Here is a 25,795-nt window from a genome sequence, read left to right as displayed (position 1 = left end):
TGGCTCTCCCACTCCTCTTTCAATCCCCACAACAACCCTGTGAGGAAGGTTAGGCTAGAAGACAGTGACTTGCCTCCGAAATCACCAAGTTGAAGGAATGATTGCCGGGTGTGGAGCACACTTCCACCAGCAGACAAAGCCACAGCTGTCTGAACATCATGCCCTCTATCTAAACTTTGCTCTCTTAGTGGTTTGCTGTGCCCTGTCTGTGCCCTTTGTCTCCTTCCTCATACATCGTGCAAGGGGAAAATGATGCGGTGGAAACAGGTGCCAAAATAACTGTGTACCACCCCACAATCTCGGGATTGGAAGATGTGTAAAGGTCACAGTCCCAAACGTATCTGACTGGTTTTGCATATGGTGCTAATAAAAGGAGCCTCTACAGAGCTGGCCAGCAGCTTGTCTTGGAGGATGCTTGCCAGCGTGATTCTGCACAGCTCACCTGCATCCAACCTCCTGGCGTCCTCCGCTATTCCTACACCAAGTGAGCTTCATCGCAAGTGGGGATTCGAACCCCGATCTCCCACACCCTCGACCAGCAACCATTACACCACACTGGCTCTCTGGTTAGGATGGATCTTCCAGTTATTATGGGTCATTCAGTGGGGCGAGGGGCCCCCTTTCCCCCTCCAGATGCATGCAACAAGCCTGTCCCAGTCTCATTCCCCCCCACCACACACTTTGGGTCTTTTTACTTCTAATTTAGTCACAAACTGGACATGACATGGACTTCTGTTCTTCTCTCCCCTCCCCCATTCCAAGGGCGGGGGGGGGCATGGACAAAATAAGGACAATGATCTTTGGGATACCAGAAAATAAGTTCTGTCCTTCCGGTGACGCAGTGGCTCAGTGCATCCAGCAGTTAGCCAGAAGGTTGGTGGTTTGAGCCCAGCCAGGGATGGCTGTGGGCAGGATTCCTGCAGGCCACGGGGTGAAATAGGGGTGGCTCCCCTGCCCAGCAAGGCACTGTGATAGGAATTTGAGGTCTCAGATATATGTTCAATGTTCATAAGTGTACCAACCAAGCACGTATATAGATCAGCACAGGAAGACCAACCTGGAACCATTTTTGATTCCCAAACGTTTTCTCTGCAAGGTCAAAGGAAAATGGAAAAGCTTCACCATTGTCTTTTCCTTCACAAATCCTGTCTTAAGGGCACATTGAAGATATGAATAGGGTGTGAGCCTGTGACCTGGCCCAGGAACTAAGTATTTATCTTTACAAAAGACTGGCCAGACTCCCCAGGCAATCCAGTCTGGTAAGCAGGGTATCCAATCAACTAACCTGCCAGACAGGAGAGACAGGAGATAAACAAAGCACTCAGATTTCTGCTGTAGACCGCCCTTTCTGTGATGTAGGGATGATGTGTCTGGGGGGTGGTCTTGAGCTGCACCCCTTCTGTGATGTATGTATGATGTTTCTGGGGGTGGTCTTGGACTCCAGGGTGGGCAATTTAAAATGTCTATATAAGGACGGGCACACCTTGGTTCTGGGTTCCTCCTCCTTTCCTGCGTGTGAGGGGAGCACCCTGTTGCAACAGTTCAATAAAGATCAGGCTTACGAGCTGCTTTGCTTCTCAATATTCTCTGCTTGGCCTCTGTTCTTTTCTCCTACCAATAGGGAACCTACGTAAGGTCTCTATATGGGCTCTTGGGTACCCCATAAGGGGAAAGGGCAATTTATGTTTACAACAGCACTGAGACCTGAAAACGGTGGTCCTCATTTGCTTGATGGTTCCCTGCCCTCCTTCCCATCATTGAACTGGGATCACACACACACACACACACACACACACACAGAGAGAGAGAGAGAGAGAGAGAGAGAGAGTGCAGGAGACACTTCCAATAATGGGAATAAAATCCACATGGCTTAGGGTCCAATGCCAGGAAGCAGCTATCTTCCTGGTTAATGATCCACTATCGACCTGCCGATACGCAAATATACACCACACACCAAACAAGGATGCATTTTGTGTTTTTTGCTCTTGCTGGTGCCAGCCTTTCCCCCTCCTGGACCTTCATGCAAAGCTGCAGAACTTCCAAAGCACCCCCACCCCAATGGCAGCCTTATGGAAAGTTTCCGGGCTGAAATACTCCTCGGTTCATTTGCAATCATGCAAACAGCTTGCACAAGATGCCCCTCCCACATTTGGCATTCCCAGACCCTCCCCACCCCCTCCTTCTCTGCTAGCTGCCTTGCATTTGGGTGTTATTGATTCCGTCTCCTGTTGCCAGGGTAACCCCGGATCCCACCCCCGGGATTTGACAGGTGAACCATATGCCAGCTCTTGTCTCTGCTAAAAACTGCACCTCCTCCCCATTTATTATTATTATTATTATTGGGAGCTGATGCCTGTTATCGATCGCTGGGTGAGCAAGGCAAACTCTCTGGCCTGATTCAGCTGTGCATTTGCTGTCTGGCTTTGCCTTCCCTGTCTGGAACACAACCGACTTTCAACATGGCCAGTGCCTTGTTCCAAAATGTCATGGAAAGTGAAAATGAGGTTGTAGATTAAACTCTCTCTCTCTGTCTCTCTCACTGCAAAGCCAAGAATGGAGATCCTAATAAACTGCACAATATTGTTTAAAAATCCTTGATCCTTGAACACTATTATACTGTTGTGGGTTTTGGAAGGGGGTCAGTCTGGATGATGCCCTAGTCCCCTCCAGTTCTTGGGGTCCTGTACCCAGGGAGGGTTACAATCAAACAGAGGAAGGTGCTGAACTGCTCAGACCAATTTCTTTGTAAGGCATTGTAAGACAATGGCCTTAGCCCGCGACTTAGGCGTACTCATCACCATCACAAAAGTTCAAGCAAGAGTTACAACTAAATGGCAGTTTCCTCCAGGTGAATGGTGGGGGTGGGGCTTTCCTCCATCCCGATCTCCTAACCGCCAGGTAGGAGAACATTAGCCAGGGTGGGGTGTGGGAGCTGAGCTGGAAACAGGCTGGAAGCTGGAGACACTGAGACAGGCTTGATCTCTGCTGGAGAAGATCTGCTGCAGTACTAATGCTGTGATCCCCTCCATCTGAGGATAGCTCATCTGTTAGAGCATGAGACTTAATCTCAGGGTCATGGGTTCGAATCCCAACATGGGCAAAAAACCCCGGCATTTCATGGGGTTGGACTAGATGACCCACGTGGTCCCTTTCAACTCTTATGATTCTATTCTATTTTATGCTCAGGTGGCACTGTGGGTTAAACCACAGAGCATAGGGCTTGCCGATCAGAAGGTCGGTGGTTCAAATCCCCGCAACGGGGTGAGCTTCCATTGCTCGGTCCCAGCTCCTGCCAACCTAGCAGTTCGAAAGCACGTCAAAGTGTAAGTAGATAAATAGGTATCGCTCCGGCGGGAAGGTAAACGGCGTTTCCATGCGCTGCTCTGGTTTGCCAGAAGCGGCTTAGTCCTGCTGGCCACATGACCCGGAAGCTGTACGCCGGCTCCCTCAGCCAATAAAGCAAGATGAGCACCGCAGCCCCAGAGTCGGTCATGACTGGACCTAATGGTCAGGGGTCCCTTTACCTTTACTTAAATAAAACTATGCATCCTAAAGACACCACAGTCTCTGCTGACCTTCATTCCAAGGAAACAGAGCCCAGGTAAGTGCCTGGAACCCATGAAGATTGAGGTGGCATGCAACAAGATTATTTCAGAACTCCAAACTCCCTAAGAAAATTTCATATTTCTCATGCTAGTCCGACAATGTTATAAACAGCCACAGTCAAAGCCAGATCAATGAAGTGAGTAGGTAGACAGGCTCCCCCCACCATGGAGTTTCTTACGGAGTAAATCTTACTTACTCAGATGCCAGCCCCACTGTGTTCAGTGGGATTTACCCCATGGTAAAGGAATCGCAGCCTCCGAGGAGCAACTGTGGAGCATTCCCATCACAGGCAGGAATGCAGGTGAACCACCAGTTGGAGGGTTTGCAAAGGATACAGGTGATCCTGAAAGGGCAGGGCTGCTAGGCAAACTGAGCCGTGGATGGGACTGGGGGAATCTGGGCGGGCCCTGCCTGTGACTGGTGACTGTGCCTGCCAATCAAGTGAAGAGCTCCTCCCCTTGCTCCCAGGTTGGTTATGGAAAGAGAGGATGAAATCCACTCAAATGGAAACTGGGTAAGTGATGGCTGCCCCCCAGTTCTCTCTACTTCAATGGAGGGTGCTTTACTTAAGTGGCCCAAACAAGAACCTCTGGCACAGAAGATGGGGAAATGTCACAGCACTGGGGATTAGGAGAACAGGGAGCCAGAGGGAACATGATAGATGTTCTTGGAATTGGGCAAGGTATGGAAAAAGTGGACAGAAAAGATTTTTCCTCTCTCTCCTAACACTAGAACTGGAGAACACCCAATGAAACGGAATGTTGGGACAGATAGAAGAACATCCTGCATTAACTCAGCACATAGCTAACCTATGGAACTCCCTGCCACAGGAGGCAGGGATGCCCACCAATTGGATTTCACAGAGGAAATTTGTGGGAGTAAAGTCTATTAGTAAGGGCGGCTGTGTTCTGCTTCCGCGGTCGGTGGGAGGAAGCAATGCTTCTGAATACCAGCGGCTGGGAACCACTGGAGGAGAGAGCCCCGCTTTTGTGTTCGAATCCTGCTTGTGGGTTTGCCTTTGGGGCACCTGGAGGGTCACGGTGAGAGCAGGAGGCTGGACTAGATGAGCTACAGGCCTGATCCAGCAGCCTCTGCTTATGTTCTTAAGTGGGAACCTCCCAGAAAAGCCTTGCAGGCAAACACTTATTTATTCACTTATTGCGTAGAACTTACACACCACTTGAAAGTAAGAAAAGAAAAACCCAACTCAAAGGGGTTTACAGGAAGATAAAACAAGAAAGAAAAGAAAAAATTACAACAATACTTTAAAACATACAAAAAATATGAATAAATACAATAAGATACTGAAACAGATCAAAATTACCGCAGCTTTCTAAGAGTCTGGGTAAGGTAAAGGGTAAAGGGACCCCTGACCATTAGGTCCAGTCGTGGCCAACTCTGTGGTTGCGGCGCTCATCTCGCTTTATTGGCCGAGGGAGCAGGCGTACAGCTTCTGGGTCATGTGGCCAGCAGGACAAAGCCGCTTCTGGTGAACCAGAGCAGTGCATGGAAACGCCATTTACCTTCCTGCCGGAGTGGTACCTATTTATCTACTTGCACGTTGACGTGCTTTCGAACTGCTAGGTTGGCAGGAGCTGGGACTGAGCAATGGGAGCTCACCCCGTCGCGGGGTTTCAAACCACCGACCTTCTGATCGGCAAGTCCTAGGCTCTGTTGTTTAACCCACAGGTAGGCGTGTCTAAATAGGAAAGATTTTAGCAGGTGCCAGGAGTCCAGTGAAGGTGCCTGCCTGAAATCAAGTGGCAGGGAGTTCCAAAGTGCATGCTTACAAATGCAGAACAGGTATGATGTTATTATCACCTGTAGTAGTGCTAGGTCCTCCCATTCTCTTAAAAAACGCTGCCTCCCCTCACTCTAAACCACACCTGAGGCTTCCTTGGGTGGCTTCTGAGCCCTTCCTATATTGGGGAAATGGGTGGCTGCAGAAGATGGAATAGATGTGTGCCCGTTTTGGTGGAGGCATGGAAAGCCAGAGGTTTAGGCAGCAATAATAATAATAATAATAATAATAATAATAATAATAATAATAATAATTTTATTTATACCCTGCCCTCCCTGGCCAGAGCCGGGCTTAGGGAGGCTAACACCAGTAAAATTACAGTAAAAACATAATAGGGGAAAAAGAGGGGGGAGGAAAAGGGGGGGGGAAACCAATTTAAAATACAGGTTAAAATGCAATATAAAATGCAGCCTCATTTTAAAAGTAGCCCACAGATCAAGGCCATAAGGGGAGGGAAACATAAGGGTCAGACTGAGTCCAAACCAAAGGCCAGGCGGAACAGCTCTGTCTTGCAGGCCCTGTGGAAAGATGTCAAGTCCCACAGGGCCCTGGTCTCTTGGGACAGAGCGTTCCACCAAGTACTGAAAAGGCCCTGGCCCTAGTTGAGACCAATCTAACCACCTTGCGACCTGGGACCTCCACAGTGTTGTTATTTGTAGACCTTAAGGTCCTTCCTCTGCGGGGCAGACCAGGAGAGGGGGTCCCGTAGGTACGAGGGTCCTAGGCTGCATAGGGCTTTAAAGGTCAAAGCCATCACCTTGAACCTGACCCTGTACTCCACCGGGAGCTAATGCAGCTAGGGATGCCAGGGAGAAGAAGCCTCCCTGCCAAGGAACCCAGGGGGCTGCAGCTCAGTGGCAGAGCACCCGCTTTGCAAGCTGAAGGTTCCAGGTTCAGCCTACTAAAGATGGAATTGCGAGGGATGGACTAGATGACCCCTGGGGTCCCTTCCAACTCTACAATTCTATGATTCTGTGATTGATTGCAGGGAAAGACCCTCCTCTGCCTGAGACCCTGGGGAGCTGCTGCCAGCCAGGGTAGACAACATTGGGCTGGATGAACCAGGACTCTGAACCGGAGTAATCCAGGTCCCTTTGGGGTTGTTGCTCTGCCATCTCACAAAACCATGCGCTTCCAACCAGTTCATATAAGAACAGAAGCTTAGTTAAGTTGGGTGATGGATTCATATAGCATGCAAATCTAATTTCTCACCATTATAATCACAAGAGCATAAGGAGAGGCTGCTGCAACGGGCCAATGACTCATCCAGTCCAGTATCCTGTTCTCACAGTGGCCAAACAGATGCCTCTGGGAAATCCAGAAGCAGGATTCGAACTCAAGAACAACTCTCCCCTCCTGTGGTTTCCAGAAACTGGGATTCAGAAGCATCACTGCCTCCAGCAATAGTGTGCGTTGGAGCCGTGAGCGGACTCAAGACCCTTCCCTTTCCTCCGCACACAAAAAGTTAGCCGGGGGATTTGGGGGGAGAGTTTCTCACGCTCTGCTGGACCCCTAGGATCCCCACTCCTCTGTGGGGGGTTCTTCGGGGGTGCGCCGAGCCCTGGCGATCACCCCAAAGCTCTATTTGCCAGAACCATGTCGCCCCTTAAGCGGACGACATGAAGCTTGCCGCCATAGCCTCGGCAGAGAACCGGAAGTCATCTAATTCTCTTTTAAATCCATCCAAGATGGTGGCCCTCACTGCCTCTTGTGGGAGGGAGTTCCACAGTTTAATGACGCACTGCATGAAGAAGAACTTTCCTTGTCCTAAATCTTCCGACACTCAGCTTCATTGATCTAGGACAAGCTGTTTTTGGAGCACAATTCTCATCCTCCCTGGCCACTGGTCCTGCCAGCTAGGGATGATGGAACTGTCTCCCTCAGAAGGTGGTGGCCTCTCCTTCCTTGGAGGTTGGATGGGCCTCTGTCCTGGATGCTTTAGCTGAGATTCCTGCATTTCAGGGGGTTGGGCTAGATGACCCCAGAGTCCCTTCCAGCTCTCCATTTCTATGATTCTATAATTCACTGGATGTCCACATGCTCTGTTGTCGAGAGCGAAAAAAGCTCTTCTCTCTCCAGTCGGTGCGTAATTCTATAAACTTCTATCATATTGTCTCTTATTCAGCTATTTATTTACTAAAAGGCACTTCAGTTCAACAGCACACGGTTCTGCTGGAAGCAGGAAGAGTGCATAATCCCCATCTCCCTTCCTGAGATTCTGTGCGCTGGATAAACAGGTCCCCCGCTGGGATGGGGGGCAACCTGATCTCTCTTCCTTCCCTAATTAATGCATTTCTTGTCTCTCAGTGGAGCTCTAGCTGAGAGCTTAATCTGGGTCTCAAAAGCAGGTCTGCAGTCAGAACAAAGCGAAGACCACAATTATTAATAATGGAGCTCCAATAAGTGGAGTTTGTCATCCAGGCGCTCTCTGTGGCAGCTTCAAAGAAAAGGTTGGGGATTTTGTGACATCGCGATACAAGAGCATCATATGAGTCCTGCTGAGTGTGACGAAGGATCCCCGTAGCCTGCCAGCCGACGACGAAAAGTCCAAGAAGCTGGGGTGGGAGACGGCAACAGCAGCCCACCCTGCTGGCAGGACCCGTCAGCCAGTACTGGGAGGTACACTGCCAATGAACATGGGGTTTCCATCTAGCACCGGGTTTAGTAGCCATCGATAAACCAATCTTATTCCACAGACTGCCCACCTAAGTCATTGGTTGCCCCCACATCATGAAGAAGTGAGTTCCAGAGGTTACCTGTGCCGAGTGAGGAGGCGGTTTTCCTTTGACCCGCCCTAATCAGCTGCTGTTGTTTTTGTCCATGGAATTTTCTTGGCAGGATCCTGCTCCAGGTGGATCACGTTTGGTCAAAACTCTCCACTACGACCTGTCCATCTTGGGTGGCCCTGCATGGCGTGGCTCATAACTTCTCTGAGTTATTCAAGCCTCTTCACCACAACAAGGCAGTGATCCATGAATTAAAAGATGCCTGCTTCTTGGGAGAAAAGCAATGACAAACCTGGACAGCATTTAAAAAAGCAGAGACATCACCTTGACGACAAAGGTCCGTATAGTAAAAGCTCTGGTCTTCCCAGTAGTGATGTATGGAAGTGAGAGCTGGACCATCAAGAAGGCTGATCGCTGAAGAATGGATGCTTTTGAATTCTGGTGCTGGAGGAGACTCTTGAGAGTCCCATGGACTGCAAGAAGATCAAACTGATCCATTCTGAAGGAAATCAGCCCTGAGTGCTCACTGGAAGGACAGATCGCGAAGCTGAGGCTCCAAGACTTTGGCCACCTCATGAGAAGAGAAGAGAAGACTCCCTGGAAAAGACGCTGATGTTGGGAAAGATGGAGGGCACAAGGAGAAGGGGCGACAGAGGATGAGATGGTGGGACAGTGTTCTCGAAGCTGCCAGCATGAGGGAGGCAGTGGAAGACAGGAGTGCCTGGCGTGCTCTGGTCCATGGAGTCAGGAAGAGTCGGACATGACTAAACGACTCAACAACAACAACAATCAGCTGCTGACCCGTTTTACCTGCTGAGCCGGTGCAAAACAGGACATCTTTGTCCGCTGGGGCATCTCTGACCATGCAGGAAACAGGCAAGGCCAAAGTGGTTGCGGAATTGCTCAGCTTGGGGACATTAGGCAGACACTCAAAAGGAAAACTGGTTTTTGGAAACAAGGAAGGGAGGGCAGGTGCGTGAGGGGTCTGTAGGTGCCGCCCTGGAGCTGGGCATGTGGAGAGGAAATGCCGCAGGCAGCCTGTGGGCTAAATCAGTTTCAAGTCAGCTGTGGCCCTGTGTAAATTCATAAAGGATGGAGGCCGCCAGACACCCAGTCAGCCTGCAAGCTTGGCTGAGTCACCGATGAGATGATAATTACATCAGACACCTGTAGGGGACTGGGGGGGGCCGAGGGGAGGGGGGGCTTGTTACAAAGCAAGGAGAGAACAAAGAGAGTCCGTCACTGTTTAAAACTGGATCAGAGAGGAGGTTTTGTGCAGACGTAGACCCCCCTTATGCTGGTTTTATACACTGGAAGGACAGAGGAAGGTACAATTAGGGGAAGGGCTGAAACTCAGTGGTAGAGCACCTGCGTGGCATGCAGAATCATGGAATTGTAGAGTTGGGGGGGATTCCCAAGGGTCATCTAGTCCAACCCCCTGCAATGCAGGAATCACAGCGAATGAATCTCTGGCTGGTGATCATCAAACATCTGGATGAAGCATCCTTATGCATGGCAAGGAGAAAGCGGCTAGAGAAACCTTTTGCTCCTTCTCCTAGAACTCCTGGATTTCCAACAAAGCTGAATGTTGCAGGATCCAGACAGACTTCTTCACGCGACGCAGTTAACCTGCGAAGTTCTCTGCTGCAGGCTGCCAAGTTGGACAGCTTGAAAAGGAAAGAGAGAAATCCATGTCGAATAAGGCTACCAAGGATGTGACGAATATCTGCTCTCTCCAGTATTGGAGGCCATGTGACACTCAGTACCAGTTGCTGGGGAATTTATTTATTTTTATAGGGCTTCTTTCATAAAATTTATCCACTGCTTGACTGTGGAAAAGAAAACACACACCCTCAAAGTAGTTTACAACAAGATGAAACCAAGAAAGAATTACAACAGTACTTAAAAATGAAACACAACTTAAAATGCTGTACTAAATCAGGTGAAAATGACCCCAGTTTTCTAAGCACACGGGTGGGCTTGTCTAAACAAGAAGGTTTTCAGCAGGTGCCCAAAAGACTGCAGTGAAGGAACTTGCTTGATATCAATAGGCAGGGAGTTCCAAAGGGCAGGCGTCGCCATACTAAATGGAATGCCACTGGGAGAGTTGGTCCCCTGTCCTGCTTGCGGGATCCTCATATTGGGGATCTAGTTGGCCGCTTTGCCAAAGAGGATGCCCCCTTTGTACCGATGCGGGAATCTCTTCCGAGGTGATCACGCTTTTTGTGCAGAAGGTCATGCAAAACCTGGGGGGTGGGGAGGGAGACCTTTTAGCCCAAGAGTCATGTTCCCTGGTGGGCTGCCTTCTTGTGTTTGTGCGTCTCATGCCAGGGATGGGAAAGGCGAGAGGCGAGAGGCAGTGGAGCCACAGAAGTGGCCCTGAACATTAAACAGGAGCCTGCATCTCGGTCATACCAAAAGTCGAGATTTTTTGCCTGCTCCACCCCAATGTCACAACTTCCCCTCTCTCTGTCCAGGCAGGAAAGAGGTAGGATTAGAGGTCAAGTACACCTCCCAGCTGGGCCAAAGCGCTTGAGAAGGGCGTGCAAGAGGAGAATGCCAAGGGTCAAGCGCAGAGCCCTCCTCCCTCTGTCTTAAAAGGATCTCTGGCAGCCAGGCTGCAAGACATGCCAGTCAGAGCAGACAACACCAGCTGCCTTTGAGTGAGAAACAGACCCCTGGGGCCCATCCATCGCAGCCTTGCCTCCTCTGACAGACAGCAGCTCCTCAGTGCCCGAACCCAGAGAGGCAACCGTCTTTCATGGTAGATTGTAAGCTCTTTGCGGGCAGGGGACTTTCCTTTTAGCTGCCACTGTTTGAAGCGCCATGGGCCCATTGGTGGCTGTCTGTATACCAGTTCCACTATACTGCTATTTACCACTGTATTCTCCTACCCCTACATCCTGCCTTGCAGGGGGTTGGACTAGATGACCCCTGGGTCCCTTCCAGCTCTACAATTCTACGATTCTACTACTGCTAAAAGCAACTTCCTAGTAAAAATGAGCATGCAGCCCCCCTTCTGGGCTGGAGAGGCAGGAGGGCAGAGAGGCTTTGCTGTCTGCTGAGATGCTTTCGGTTTCGCAGGTCCTGCCAGGCCAGGCCCCTTTCCACCTTCTCCCTTGCCTAACAGTATTATGATGAACAATTGCAGCAAAAACGACCTCCATCAAATTACAGCAGTCCAAAGCCATGCTGGGAGGCTGCCAGCTGGGCTGCGCTTGGCATGTGCCTACACTCCTTAATTCATAAATCGCAGTGGCTGGCGAAAGGCGTGCCAGCCAGGGCGAGTTCCTGGGGGATGGCGTGTGGCTGTGCGGGTGTGTTGGCACACAAACAGGAGGGTGCGTGCACAGAAGCCCAAGCAGATGGAGCCCCCCCCCTTGCTCCAGCCAGCTAGTCACAGACTCCAAGGGGAAACTCAGGACTCAGGTGTGCTTTGGGCATCAAGGTCACCTGCATTTCATTTCTACCTGCAGTTGCAAAACCATTCTAGAGGCTGATGCCTGTAAGGTGAGAAACAGGGCGAGGATTTCCTCTGAGCCCAGAGACTGCACTGCGCCAGACTGGGCTGGGTGAGAGAGAGAGCTTCAAACTCTGGAAGGCCTCTGCCAAGAAGGGTTAACCCAACTCAGCTGCCTTCGTGTTGTTGTTTTTTTACCAACAACCAAAACACAAACAGTGAAACCCCCCAGGCGGCTGATACATTGGGTATACATAATCAATAACAACATATTCAAATCAACCATATGTACAATTCTATATACCTTAACACTCCTCCCTCCACAAGGTTTATTTAACTTTTAACATTTCAATTGCCCCAAATTGTTCAAACCTGCCCAAATAATTCAGTATATTCTCAAACCAACCCTCCTCCTCCTCCTCACTGACCTTAAACCCTTTCATTTTGTGTATCTTCACAGTTAGATATTCTAAAATTATAATATTTTTCAGTTTTCCCCTCCATTGGTTCACCCCTTCTCTTCTGCATTTTCCCAATTACTTGCTATAACCTGTCTGGCTGCAATTACCACCAATTTTACCCATTTACATTCCTCTTTTGTTTCTAACTCGGTGCTACTCAGGCTAATAAGAACCATTAATTTAGATATTTCCACCTTCCTACCCACAATTCCTGATATTTCTATACCAATCTGTTTCCAGAATTCATGAACTAATGGACAATCCCACCACATATGACTGTACGTTCCCATCACTCCACATTTCCTCCAGCAATTCTTGCTTCCAGATTTTGTAATATGATATAACCTTACAGGTGTGTAATACCATTTTTGTACAACTTCAACCCTTGTCCCTGGATTATCCTAGAGGTGGCAACAAAGGGTGGATGCCAAAAGATTCTTTCCCAATCTTCATCTAAAATCTGTTCCTGAATATCTAGCTTCCAATATTCTTTCAAACTTTCCTTTGGTGCCTTCGTATATTTCTGTGAAAGTCCCAGGAATGTGTGTGTGACACAACCGTCACCCTTTCCTTGGCATGGGACTCTGGAACCAGATCAACCAGAAAGGCAATTGAAGCTGAAAAGTGTCCCCGGATTCATTGAAAAGAATCTGGTAACCTTACTATATGTAGCCTATAGAATCTGTGATATATTGCTGAGGGGGGTGGGGTCAGGAAAAGAGAAGAGGAAAGCAAGTCTTCAGGCACCAGTTATGTCTATGTCTCATCCAGAAAGTATAGCTAGAGACATTATGGCAACTTTAAAAAATCCACCTGGACAGAAATTTTACCCTTGAAAATGAGGACATGCCCTGGAAAAAGAGGACACATGGCAACCGTACCATCCAACCTCTGCTTAAAAACCTCCAGTGAAGTAAATTCCACTCCTGACCTCTCTGCTGCTCCACTGCCCTCCTTGCCCATCCAAAGAACTCCTCCTCCTTCAAGCAATTCCATGCTTCTCCCCTTGCTGCCCCACATGCCTGGAACTGCCGCCCGCATGCTTCTGTGACCGGTGCCTCCCCCGTCCCTTAAATCCATTCTCAAAACTCCCCTTGGCTCACATTCTGGGTTGTATCTGGTGCTAGCGCTGCTCAAAACAGACCCACCAAAGTGAATGAGCATGACTAATGTAGGTCCATTTTCCAATGGGTCTACTCCTCAAATTATACCGGGGTGAAGATGGAGGCTGCGCAAACACCACACACCCTCCCCAAGTAATCTTGGGAGCTGTAGTTCACCCCCAACAGAGCCACAGATCCCGGAATACTTGGGGATTGTGTGTTTGTGTGTGTTGGAATGGGCTTTAGAAGTATGGTGTCTGTGCAGCCAAAGTATGTGGAACGGAAAAGAACCCAGGTTCTCTTTGCTAGTCTCTCCTCTTCCTCTGCTGCCTCACCAAGAGTTGGGTGCTGGATTGTAAGCTCCTTGGGGGCAGGGACCGGTCCTCTTGGGCTCTGTGAAGTGCCTGGCACTCTAATGGTGCTGTGTAAATAATACCCCATAATGAAGGCAGCATTTTGGGGTTGGCCATTTGGGAGCCACATTCAATTGCATCACACATTTGAATAATGTTAGGGCAAAAACCGAGAGAGATGAATGGGCTCCTCCCATGAATTGTCGACCAGGAAGCTGGAGATGAATGGACCGTTAATTTCAGAGGCAGCCGAGGGAGCTTGATTCATGGCCTGCTTTTATTCCAGAGCTTCCATTGTCTTTGCAAACTGACGTTTTGCTGCAAGAAGCCAGCTGGCACACAAAGGGACAGAGCCGTCTGCAGTTTGGCTCCTGACACATCCAAGAAACCCAGCGGCAATATCTCACCCACAACAATTCTAGGTCTGCCTTCCCAAGGGATGGAGCTGGCACCTTGCCCTTAGCCCCGTGGCAGCTTTCCGGCCACACAGGTGTACTGACGCGTGCCATACCTGTTGGATTTCTGTCCGCCGTGGAGCTGTCCAAAGCGTAGAGCTTCACTTGGCAGCCTTATTGAGAAGGAGGCGTGTTTCCTGGCACTGCTGGATGACTTGGGAATAAAGCCAATGGGGTCATCCCTGGTTCTTAGAGGTGTCTCGTCTCAGCAGGCTCCTGCCTGCCAGATGTGATCCAGGTTTCCCTCAAACCAAGGTTTGTGCAGCACTCGACAACTTGATCACTTGGTTGGAAAACTGCCTGATTAGCAGGCCAAAGGGACTGGGAGGTCAGAAGGGAGAGAGACCAATTATAGGGGGCACCGGAGCCAATGGTGGGCATAGGAACATAATTCCATAAGGCTGACCAAAGTGAGTAGAGCCGTCCTAATGAAGCTGCCAGATGGCCAGGGTATAAATAATAAATCATTTTATATTATTATTTAAGTGATATGTCTCCACTGCCATAGGTCCCTGCCCGGGATTCAGACTTCAGTAGTATTTTAACTTGTGTTGAAGGATCTCATGTATGAATGAGCCACTGGGTCACTCGGGAGTGTGTGTGACCTGTTCTGATCCCTGAATTGGAGGGGGTTGGGCTGGGTGATCACTGGGCATTGCTGTCAACTTTTTCCTTTTCTTGCGAGGAATCCTATTCGGAATAAGGGAATTTCCCTTAAAAAAAGGGAAACATTGACAGCTATGTCACTGGGGTCCCTTCCAACTCTATCGTTCCGTGATTCTATGGCCAACCCATAGAGGCAAAAAACAAAAACTCGCATCTGGATTCAGGAATGAGAGGCGGTTTAGGACATCCTCTCTGCTCCACCATCACCCAACATCTTGATTTGACTCAGGGCTTGAACCCGAGAATGTGTGAAATTTGTTTTGTTGAGGTTTGTTTAATTGCTGTTAAGGAAAATCTGGTGAATGGGCTTCCTTTATCTTGCACCTACAGGTCTTGTAATTAGGGTTTGAAGGTCACTGACCTGGCCACCAGCCAAGTAGGTCACTGTGATCTGGCCATTGGCCAAGGGCGTGGTCATTCTTGGGTCTATTAAGAGGGGCTGAACACGGCCTCTTTGCTTCACTGAGAGAAAGCTCTGCCAGATTGGTGCTGAGCTCTGTGCTGTATGTATGCTTTGAGTCGTACTTGCTTTGTATTTGTAGCCTGAAGCTTCCACTAGGGATCATGGGGAATCCTGCATATAGTGAAACTGCCTTAATGATTTGGACCTGCCAGTAAAGGACTGAACGGTCTGAGGAGTTGGAGTCTGACTGAATTTCTTCCAGCACAAAACGGCACTGCCACAAACCTACACGCTTGGGGAGCTGCACACACCATACGCCGACGAGTTTGTTATCAAGGGTTAAGCAGAAGGGGCCTCTGAGCATGAGCAGAGTCCTTTCCTCTCTCAGCTGAGAAACCACGGCATCAGAGATTAAGGTGGTGGGCCTCGCCACCTCCTGTGGGAGGGAGTTCCATAATCCAACTACGTCTTGCAGGAAGAAGAGCTTCCTTTTACCCGACCTGAATCTTCCAACCTAAAAGACTCGCAGCAGAATCTGATCACATTTCAAACCTTCCCTTGAAACTGATAGCAAGCTTCTCCTCCTGTCCTCTTTCCAATGCCCACTGGAAGATAACAAAATTGATCGCTGCAAATGTGATCGACTCAAGTGCCTCAGTCCTGTCACCTAGGAGCCATATCCTGAAATTTGGGGAGCAATAGGTGCTCTGCACATGCTCTGGTGCTGTCCCTTAAGACCACGCCCCTTCTCTATTCTTCTCTGTTTTTCTTTTACCCACCACAAGCCTCATGAGAGTCCTGATGCCTCAAACTGGCCTAGCTCTGCTAAGGTTTACCTGAGGTTTAGCTCTCCAACCAAGCCAAGAAAAAGCCCTCTGAAGCCAGCGTTCTTTAGTGCAGCAAATGTCCTGAGATGAATAAACTTTGGGATCGATGGAAAACTGTTAGCTCTTTTAAACACCTCTTTTTAAAAATAGGCAGCCCTGTCTGTTTTCTCTGGCTGGCTGCCTAGAACGGAACACAGTTTTCCAAATGGGATTTTACCTGTGCTGGAGAGAGCAAGGCAGTTACATCCTGTACCTTGGGAGCATCTATTTCTGTGGCTGCAACTTAAAACACCCTTGGCCTTTTGAGCTGCAGGATCACATTGCTGGCTCCTGTTCCGTTTGTTCTGCACCAGCCCCTTCCCACTTTCCTTGCAAGTGCTGCTGCACAGACGGCAATCTCTCACGTTATCCTTGGGCACCTGGCTCTCCTCTGTAGCACAACACACTTCACAAGTGTCTCTGGTGCACGTCACGTTCTGCTGTCTGCACAGCTGTCCTGTTGGGTGATATCATCTATTCTCACAAAGGAATCCCACACAAACTGTCTATGGATCAATATGGTGCCTTTTCATCCAACATCCTGCTTCTGTCACCACTCTTTGGTTTATTAAAATTATTATTCTTTAATAAATATATATACTGCTCGCAGGTCCCAGGGCAGTTCACAGGATAAAATACATAACGAAAACAACCCAATAACCCGCCCCAATACATTTTAAAAGGGCATAGGATGCCAATTAACCACAGGCCTGGTTTTCTCCATCTGGCTAAGCTCCTTGCATCCTCTTTACCCAAACGTGTGTGGCACCCAGTTATCTTCCCCTGACCTCCTGGTGACATTGATGCCCTCACTGGTAACCAGGACCCTGCCTTGGCTCCTCTACTGGCCCCCACTCCACCTGGCCACCAACACAGCGTTAATTCCTAGGGGGCTTTTCTTCAGGCACAAATATCTTTGGATCCCCTGTACCTATCGGATGCAGAATTATATTATTTCCATCTCCCTGAATTCTTCATTCACCAGACAATGAGAGAGATGCTTTTTGGTGAGTCTGTAGTTCAGAGAGATCACTGCAGAAGCATGTGTGTGCGTTGGGTGGTGTGGTATTCTGTGCTCCTGTTCTCAAAACAAGCAACTGCCCCTTCAGAATAGAATGATGGGGTTTCCATTGATTTTTTTGGCCGCCAACGTGAAGTATGGGAAGGAAAAGATAAATCTGAAGTGCTGCAGACTCAGGTCAGAAGGCTGCTTGGCTGGGATGCTGCCCACAGATCGGGCTCTGTGTGTTCCGGGTGTCAAGGAGCAGAGTTAAGGCACTGCACCCATTCACACAGAATTAAGGTGCTGCGCCCACTCCTACCTCCACCCCCTGAACTTCTTGTTCCCCGGCTCTGTAGCTTTTATACCCAGGATTTGTTTTCTTTTGATGTCTTTCCTGTGGACCAGACAAAATGCAATGGGTAGTGAGAGAGAGGCAGGCACCAGCTCAGGCTGAAGATTTTGCTCTGCTCGGTGTCCTCTCCTGTGTGGGCACTTGCCTTTTGGGGAAGGGCCATAGCTCAGTGGTTAGAGCACCTGCCTTGCATGCAGAAGGGCCCAGGATCAATCCCCAATAGCATCTCTAGGTATTGGGGGGGGGGGGAATACTCCTTGTCTGAAATCACGGAGAGCTGCTGTCAGTCAGTGCAGGCAAAATGAGCTAGATAGATGAATGATCTGGCATGGAAGGTTACCCACATGAGCACAACTCTGGTGCCCTCTTTTCTTTCAAACCAAGCAGCCCTATGACCTGGGAGGCTTTGAGGGAGTGGGGAGTAGTGGTTAGCGGCAGTGGAAAGTGGATTTGGGTCTTTTCTAGGTGAGGGACCATGCCTTGCAGGGAGGGCTTTGAGAAGGGCTTCATTCCTGATGGCAAAAGGCAGGCAGCCCCAGCTTCTCAACTCTGCCCATGGCCAGGAGCGCTGCAGTGCCCGCCCAACCACCAGAGCCTGCTTGTGAAACCGGCAGCCGGCCCCTCGCTCACCTTGACCAGCCGCTCTTGCGTCACAACAAGGGATCCTCCACCCCTTCGCACGACACATTGCAGGGGGCATGTTCGTGCCACTTCCCTCTCACAGCACGATGCCAGCCTCAGGCCAGAGATGCAGCCCAATGATGCAGCCCACCCAAAACTCAGCCACGTCTCTCTGCGACCCACCCAGACTGCGCTGCCCCTTCCTAGGAAGGTTCTCTGCTTCTGCAGCCTGTGTGACACCCAGCATGCAAAAGAACCCCCTTTCCAGTTACGATTTATTACTTTGGAAGTGGCAGCCGGGGGCATGATGATGGTCAAATGCAGTTGTTTTTTCTAAAAAGGTCTCAATCCAGGTCAGTCCCTGGAGCCAGGGCAGCATCCATCGCACCTCCCACCTCAGCCGAAGCATCCTTAATCCCGGGGGTCCCCTCTGGACCAAGACTCTCCTTAGATAGCCCTGCCCCCTCACCTGCCTTCCAGAGACCCCTGGAACAGCGCTTTCCCACCCTGTCTGCAGAGGGCAGGGCTCCTCAAAACGACCCTCCCCCCCTGCCCTGTTGCGATCCGCTCACCTGAGGTGGTCTGCCTCGGTTCCACACCTAACAAGCTGCCCACTCCAAGCCCATCACCGTGGTCGCCCTTGCATTGAGAGAGGCGCTGCCGCTGCACTCCTCGGAGATGCGGGCTGGGATGCCGAGGCTGGTACCCAAGAGGAGAGATGCTGCGCGCTCTCTCCAGGAGATGCAGGGCGGAGAGAGAGAGAGAGAGAGGGCAGGGCGGTACCCCGGAGGAAGAGCCCGGAGCGCTCTCCGAGGATGGGAGCAACAGCAGGAGAGGACAGCCCAGGAAAGGAGCCGCGGCGGGCAGGTTCCGAGGACGCTGGTACCCAAGGACCGCTCTCTCTCCAGGGATGCAGGAGGGATGCAGCGGCGGGCGAGCGAGAGCGATGCGCAAGGAAGGGAAGGGAGCCAGACCACCAACTCCGCCTGCTCCGGGCTCCCTGCACCAGTCAGTCCCCAGCCTGCCTCTCTCTCCTCCCCGCCTGGAAAGGAAGCTGCTTTTGCTGGGAAGCACTAATGACACCCGCCCCCCTCCCAGTCTCAACCCAGCCCCTCCCTGAGCTCCCTCATTCGCTGAGAACTGCGGATTCTGCGCCAGTTCCCTGCCCGCCGCCGGAGAGGGAAAGGCAGCTTCGGGCGGGCTCCGCTTCCCGCAGGACAAACACGCCCCCGCCCTACTCCGCCCCACCACGCCCCACGCCCCTTCCTCCTCCTCCAGCCCCAGATCTGTCTAGGCTGTTGCCCCAGTCTGGAGGGGGCTGGGGAGGGGAGGGCATGGAGCTACATCCTAACTCCCACCGGCGTGTTGACAGTCAGGCTCTGGCAGAACTGTGGCCTGGGGGGCGGGAGGGGGGCGGCAGACTGCAGCGCGCGGCGACACGTGCCAAGAGGAGCCCCCCCCCCGGAAGGCACAGCTCCATCCTCCTGACTGGACCATTTCTGCAGCCCTGGCCTTGGGAGAGGGAGGTGTCCATGCGATTTCGGAAAGGGACACTCAAAGACCATGCAAGCAGCCCCGAGGAAGTCTCTCCAGGACACTTTGCACACAGCGTTTGATTTGCAGAAGGCCATCCTTTCCCATACCCCCCCTCCCGGTGAAAAAGTTTTTTGGTTTTTTTTTTAGGGAAATGCAGTGGCAGCGATGGGGAACATCTGTGTGTGTGTGGGGGGGAGCCTCCTGATGTGGTTGGACTCCAGCTTCCACTCTCCCCCAGCAGCCTGTATGGTCAGGGGACAATGGGTGTTGTAGTTCAATAACACCTGGGGAGCCCCTGTAGATCCCCCACCCCAGGGACTGGGGCTTAACATAGTCTCAACAGCTTGCCAATTCTAGTTGTGTGTGCATTTGGTGGTGAGGGACTCACACGTTGCACATGGTCAGCTGTGTAGTATTTTAATAGCGAGCTCTGGCATCAATAAAATATTCCGCGACCAAAACCTGGCTGGGATCAAGCCCCTTCCTTCTGGCTCCCCTCTGACCTTGTTCAGGTTTCATTTTTAATAACCCAGCCTTTCTCCAAGGGTCTAATGATTCCACCTCCCCTCACAGCAGCCCTGAGAGGTAGGCTGAGGGAAGAAGGAGTGCCTGGCTCAAGGTCCCCTTGTGAGCTTCATAAATGTGCTGGGCCCGGGGGTAACCTGAGCAACGCAGTCCAGGTCCGGTCCAGAATCTGAAGGTTCTGCTAGGAGTCAGCCTGACAGGGCCAAGGCAGGACACAAGGCAGGAAACCAGGCAAGGACAGGTACAGGATCTCAGGTAGGATCTAGCATACTTCAGTGTTGCTCCTGCAACCTGGGGGGGGGGGCAGCCTTTTATCTTTGTCAGGGGCACGGCGGTCCTGATCCCCCAGCGACTCACCTCCCTGTTTCGCCCGAAGGCGAGCACTCCTCCTGCGAGTACTCAGGTGTCTTCTTCTCTCAGACCTTCGTCTCTGCAGCTCGGGAGACATCGGTGGGTGACTAGACCCAGGGGCCGCCTCAGCCTCCCCTGACCCAACCAGTAGTGGAGCAGCTGTAAGTGATGGCCCAGCTGGAGGCAACGAGGTCATCCCCGCATCTGGAGCCAGGGCAGGATCAGGCCCCCGACTCGGCCCAGCTGGTGTTTGTTGCAGGGGAACCTGTGCAGACTGGGACTCTTCAGGATCAGGCCCCAGACTTGGTTCAGCTGCCGCCTGAGGCAAAGGATCCGGTGCAGACTGAGTCCCCTCTGGTTCTGAGTCTGAGCCCAAGTCCCAGGCCATCACAATAATGGAGAGAGAACATGGACTCGGGTCCCTGCAGCCCTAGACTGACATCACCCTCCACTTCCATTCTGGGGTGTGATCCTGTCCTCTTTGAGCGCAGAATGAAAATGTTTCTGTCCCTAATTCTGGACGAGGTGCATGGCAGCTTCACTTTTGGCTAGAGGACGAGGTGGGGCTGGAGTTTGAAAGCTTAGAGGTTCCTTTAATGCCACATATATGTAGCAGAATTACAACGATCTAATGCTTTGCTGCAGCTGAGAGGAGATGTAGCAGATGTTGGAAGAATATGAGTGATCTGTAGCACGGGTAATTATAATATTAGTCACTTACAAAGAACAAAATCGATACGCAGCAGGATTTGTTCTAGAAGACAATGGTTCAACAATGGATGTGTATATAAATATTGTCATCTGTTTTGTATGCTAGAATAAGAGACCTGCTGGATTAGGCCAGTGGCCCATCTAGGCCAGGATCCTGTTCCCACAGTGGCCAACCAGGCGACCCTTTGGGAAGATTAATAGAATCATGGAGTTGGAATAGACCACAAGGGCCATCAAGTCCAACCCCCTGCCAAGCAGGAAGCCCAGAGTGTGTGAGCAGCACTCTCTCCAGCTGAAACTGCCTGTGAGTGGTATTCAGAAGCATTATGGCTTTTGGCTGCGGAGTAAGGCAGGAAGGGAAGAGCCAACATGGAAGGCCTCATGGATCAGTATCTCGGCCTTCGCCGTGTTTTGTTCCTGGGGATTTTATATCCAGTTGCCCAGGGTTTGTCATTGGCAAACACAAGTCTCATAGAACTGCAGAGTTGAAAGGGACCCCGCCCACATCCAAAGAACCACGACAGATGGACACCCAAGTTTTCAGGGTTTTTTAAACCCCCCAATGAAGGGGAGTCCACCCACTTCGAAGGGAGTCTATTTCATGATTTAGTTGCAGTCTCCTTTCTTGTAACTTGAATCCCTTGGTTTGAATTCATCCTATTCTCCAGAGCAGTTGGAAACATACTTGCTCCATCAGCCCCATGACTCTTATATCATCTATCAGCCTTCTCTTCTCAAGGCTAAACATACCCAACTGCCTCAACCATTCCTCATACGGCTTGGTTTCCAGACCCTTGGTCATCTTGGTTGCCCTCATCTGCACACCTTCCAGTCTGAAGCTCCCAGTCCCAGACTGGTTTGTGGCAGTGGAGAATGAGATGGTCCCTCTACCAAAGGCACGCATCCTGCCCACAAATGGGCAGCTGAAGACTCCAGCAAAGTATCTATGTGCAATACAGTGAAGTTTTAATAATTTCTTTCAGCCCTCTGTTCGTAACCACATGAGGCAGCTGTTTCCTCCGCTGACAGTTCTCTGGAGACCCTTATTAGCAATATCTCTCTTGCCACAGCTTTGCTTGTTTTATCCCCTCCCTCCCCAACTAAAATATCCCCTGACATCTCCTGCCTTTTTTGCCATTTAATTAAGATTATGGTGAGGGAGGCCGCCGTCCCTTCTTGATTCAGCTGGGCAACTCTCATCTGGTTTGCAGAATCTCTGCTCCAGCGTCTTGCCACTGCCCGTCATCACAGCAGACAGGCAGCTACAGATGAAGGCAAGCTGTGGGCAAAGATCAGCCTCACTGATGTAAAATCCGCCGCCCCCCTCATTCCGGCTGTGAATGAAACAGGGACTATTAATTATTTTGCTTTATCTCGCTTCCTCACCATGTTCCTGCTTGCAGTGACTCTTGCTCTCTTGCCCACGACAGGGTTCTTTGCTAGTTGGCCAAAGGGGACCTCAGAGCCAAACGCAAACCAGCGATGTGAGGAACAGCAAAACACATCGCCGGCCCATCTGGGCCGCGCCTCTTTCTCTCCAGGCTGAATGCTCAGGTGATGGGCAGGGAGCAGGTGGGGGGACGGGACAAGGTTATACTGCCCTTTTTGGAATGGGTCACAGCAGCTCAGTGGCAGGACACCTGTCTGGCATGCAGAAGGTTCCGAGACCATTGGCCAGCATCATCTCCAGGTAAGGCATGTTTAGCCTGGACAGGAGGAGGCTTAGAGGTGACTTGACCATCATCTTCAAGCACCTGAAGGGATGTCAACTAGAAGATGGAGCAAGCTTTGTTTTCTGCTGTTCCAGAAGGGAGGACCAATGGATTCAAATTACAAAAAAATAGACATTAGGAATCTTTTTTTCTGGTGGTAAGAGCAGTTCAACAGTGGAATGGACTCCCCTGGAAGGGGGCAGACTATTCTTTGCTGGAGGTTTCCAGGCAGAGGTTGGGCAGTCCTCTGTTGGGGATCCTCTAGTTGTGGTTGCAGGGGTTGAGCTAGATGACCCCTGAGTTCCCTCCTAACTCTATGATGCTATTAAAAAAACACAACCTTTTACTGGTTTCTGGTTTGTTTCTGGACCCAAGGCAGGGAGCTCGTTTTGACTTACGAAACCCTAAGGGGTCTGGGTGTGGAAGACAGGAGTGCCTGGCGTGCTCTGGCCCATGGACATGACTAAAAGACTAAACAACAGCAAAGGGGTCTGGGTGGCACCTGAAGTGCCCACGACAGAGTCATCCTCAGAGGCCCTTCTCTGTGCTCTGACTGATGAAGAGAGAGAGAGAGAAAGGCTTTTCTGTTCATCCGAACTTGCAAGGTTCATTAAGGTCCTTTTCTCTTCCTCTCACCACATCTTAGCTGGTGTCTTATTATTTCTTACTGGCATATTTGCTCTCCTGCTTTCTTTTTGTTGTTTTTTAAAAGAAGGATCCTTACCGTCTTCATTGAATCTGCTGCCAGCTGCCCTGAGGACCCTTTGCATTGAAAGCGAGGGTCAAACATTTCTTAAGAAAAACAGAGGCTGAGAGCCAATGGCAGCCTCCTGCCTTGCAAAGCGAGACCAACCTATCTTTAGGAATTGCAGAACCAGCTGGCCTTTGGCTGCGGGTGACTGGCACGCGAGAGATGCCTTGCCTGTTTGTTTACAAGAAAATGTCTGTGCCGACAGCTTGAGGGGCACAGGGGGCTCGCTGTGTTCCTTGCTGCTTTGAATTTTAATAAAATGCAGCTTGAGGGTTTGAGACAAGGTGCAGTCCCTGAACTTATTCTCAGCCCGAAGAAGGAAGCACATTTGAACGTATTCTGTGTGTGTGCATCTTTTCCGGGCCCAAGTCAAAGTGCTGGTTTTGACCTAAAAAGCCTTAAATGGCTCAGGACCGCAATACCTCAAGGACTGCCTCTTTCCATATGAACCTTCCCGGACCCTGAGATCACCTTCTGAGCCCCTCCTTTGTGTGCCTCCTCCTCGAGAGGTCCAGAAGGCTGCAACACAAGAACGGGGCCTTCTCTGCAGTGGCTCCTAATCTATGGAATGCCCTCCCCAGGGAAAATTCCTTCCAGTAGCACCTTAAAGACCAACTAAGTTAGTTCTTGGTATGAGCTTTCGTGTGCATGCACACTACTTCAGATACACTGAAACAGAAGTTGCCAGATCCTTCTATATAGTGAGAAGGTGGGGAGGGGTGTTACTCAGAAGGGTGGTGGGAATGGGAGATAGGCAGATAGCTGGGAGAGCCTGTTGACGACTCTTAACGACTGTAATAGGTCTTACAGGAAAAGGCAAGGGGTGAGGAGGTGAGAAATGGTTTAGTCATTGTAAGGTTGATTGTGGGGTGAAAATCATTAAATTTCTGGTGAAAGGTGTCCAGGGTCTGTTGACCATGTGTCCAGATGATAAAAATATCGTCAATGTATCGCAGGTACAAGAGAGGTTTGAGTGGGTAGGAGTCCAGGAAACGTTGTTCTAAATCTGCCATGAAGATGTTGGCATACTGTGGGGCCATGCGGGTGCCCATTGCTGTGCCGCTGATCTGAAGGAACAGGTCATCACCGAATTTGAAGTTGTTGTGGGTAAGGACAAATTGGCAGAGTTTGGTGGCAAGGTCCGCTGTGGTTTTATCTGAAATGGTGTTCCTTATAGATTGTTTAATGATTCCTTATAGCTTGTTTAATGATTTTCACCCCACAATCAACCTTACAATGAATCAATCTATGCAAGAAATACATTTTTTGGACACTACTATAAAAATACAGGATGGGCGCATAGACACCACCTTATACCACAAACCAACTGACCGACAAACATATCTACATGCCTCTAGCTACCATCCCAAACATACCAAACAGTCCATTGTATATAGCCAGGCACTACGTTACAGCCGCATCTGTTCCAATTCTACAGACAGAGACTCTCACCTAAGAGATCTACAGCAAACCTTCTCAGAACTAAAATACCCAGCAGATGAAGTTAGACAACAGATCAACAGAGCCAGACTGATACCCAGAGAGAACTTGCTGCAAGACAGACCCAAAAAAGAAAATAACAGAACACCTCTAGTCATCACATACAGCTCCCAAGTTAAAACAGTACAACGCATCATCAGAGATCTACAACCTCTCCTGGACAATGACAGTTCTCTTTCTCAAGCTCTGGGAGGAAGACCTTTCATTGCCTACAGACAGCCACCCAATCTTAAACAACTCCTAACCCACAATAATACTACAACCAGACTTAACACAGACACTGGCACCAGAGCCTGCAATAAACCCAGATGCCAACTTTGCTGCCACATACACCCGGACAACACCATTACTGGCCCCAACAACATCACACATACCATCTCGGGACTATTTAATTGCTCATCGTCTAACATTGTGTATGCCATCAAATGCCAACAGTGTCCTTCAGCTCTCTATATTGGACAAACAGGCCAAACCTTACGCCAAAGAATAAACGGACATAAATCTGACATCAAGAATCACAAAACAGAGAAACCAGTAGGAGAACACTTCAATCTCCCAGGACATTCTATACAAGATCTCAAAGTAGCTGTTTTACTACAAAGGAATTTCAGAAACAGACTGGAAAGAGAAGCTGCTGAATTACAACTCATTACCAAACTTAAAACCATGGAAAAACCTGGGCTTAACAAAGACATTGGATTCTTATCTCACTATACATGACTAAACCATTTCTCACCTCCTCACCCCTTGCCTTTTCCTGTAAGACCTATTACAGTCGTTAAGAGTCGTCAACAGGCTCTCCCAGCTATCTGCCTATCTCCCATTCCCACCAC

General features: G+C 50.1%; 1 protein-coding gene across 1 annotated transcript in view; it reads right to left on the bottom strand.

Moving 5' to 3' along the window:
- The window catches only part of PHF24 (PHD finger protein 24), a 35,936-nt gene extending 16,685 nt beyond the window's left edge, over nt 1-19,251 (bottom strand). The window contains exon 1 of the mRNA XM_083466164.1: nt 18,449-19,251. The gene's annotated coding sequence lies outside the window, so the exon portion shown is untranslated. The remainder of the gene's footprint in view (nt 1-18,448) is intronic.
- Nucleotides 19,252-25,795: the final 6,544 nt, after the last annotated feature.

This window comes from Podarcis liolepis, assembly GCF_965112155.1.
Source record: "Podarcis liolepis genome assembly, chromosome: 11".
Lineage (NCBI taxonomy): Eukaryota > Metazoa > Chordata > Lepidosauria > Squamata > Lacertidae > Podarcis > Podarcis liolepis.
Note: the sequence above shows the minus strand (reverse complement) of the source record. Positions and strands in the feature narration are given on the sequence as shown.